This window comes from Echinops telfairi, unplaced genomic scaffold (assembly GCF_000313985.2).
Source record: "Echinops telfairi isolate 266 unplaced genomic scaffold, ASM31398v2 ScPeMD7_7458;HRSCAF=8496, whole genome shotgun sequence".
In the NCBI taxonomy this organism is placed as follows: domain Eukaryota; kingdom Metazoa; phylum Chordata; class Mammalia; order Afrosoricida; family Tenrecidae; genus Echinops; species Echinops telfairi.
The window spans coordinates 50984376-50985618 of NW_022111358.1; positions in this window are offsets into that span (position 1 = coordinate 50984376).

The following is a 1243-nucleotide window of genomic DNA, read 5'->3' on the forward strand; positions in this document are numbered from 1 at the left end:
TAAGTACATGTGCATGTGTCTGCATGTACGTGTGTGCATGCAGTACTCGTACATGTCTGGGTGTGCATGTAGTACTAGCGCATGTATCTCAGTGTGTACATATGGTGTGCATGTAAATACATGTGCGTGTGTGCATGTGTAGGCGTATACATGTATCTGAGTGTGTATGCTGAGTGTGTTCATGTGCATGTACCTGTGTGCATGCAGATGTGCGCACACATCTGAGTGTGCGTGCGCACACCTCTGAGTGTGTATGTGCGCACACCTCTGAGTGTGCGTGCATATGTGTGCATCTCAAGCAATTTGTGACCTCCAGCTGTTCTTTCCCACTGCTCCAGGCTGATGCGCTGCTCAGAAAATGCACACCTCACATGGGCGGCCTCTGCTAAAGGGCTACTTAACAAAGAGATGAGAGCCAGTGGCTGACCCGGCCGTCCACCTGTCCAGCATCTGGCAGGCAGGTTGTGATCGTGGGCACTGCAGCAGGCGGCCATGGCAGTGCCTGGTTGTCCACGGCCAAGGGGGGCTCAGAGGGGCTACCCGCTGGCCGAAGGGCATCCTGATGGGCGAGGAGGCCTGAGACAGGCCGGCTGGGGCATCTGCAGGGACCCCTTGCTGCTGTGGCCCTCATTCAGAGGCAGAGAAGAGGGTGGAGGGCTGGAAGGCGTGTGGGGCGCAGCTGGGCCGGGCTTGCTCCTACCCTGCAGGGGTGATGGACGGGCCATCGCTCTCTGGCAGCCATATTCCTGCCCGTCACCTCTGGCTGGGGCTACGGCCGACTGGGGGGGATCCATATCCCAGGCTGCCTGGGGCTTGTCCTGTCCTGCCCAGGCTGAGGCCCCTTATGGAGGCATACACATTCATTCCTAGAGTTCAGTGTCCACCCCTGCCTGCCCCCCATGCAGGAGCCCCCTGGAGAGGTGAGTTGCACCTGCAGTCAGAGACCCCGTCTAGGAGTAAGACCACCACCAGACAACCTGGCACACACTGGACAAGGCCCTCGGAGGGTCAGGCAGGGGCCCCTGGGGGGGAGGGGGGAGCTGTCCATTCATGAGTGATCAAGGGTGTCAGATTCCAGTCTGGACCCCCACTCCCCACAAACCACCAAATCAGAGCCCCTGAGCGGGGAGCAGATTTAGGGCCAAGGACAGGAAGTGAGGCAGACCGACGGCTCAGGACAGCACCCCGTCCCCAGGTCTGCGCCAGGCTGTCCCTCTCCTCCCTGCCTGGGGGCCACCTGGGC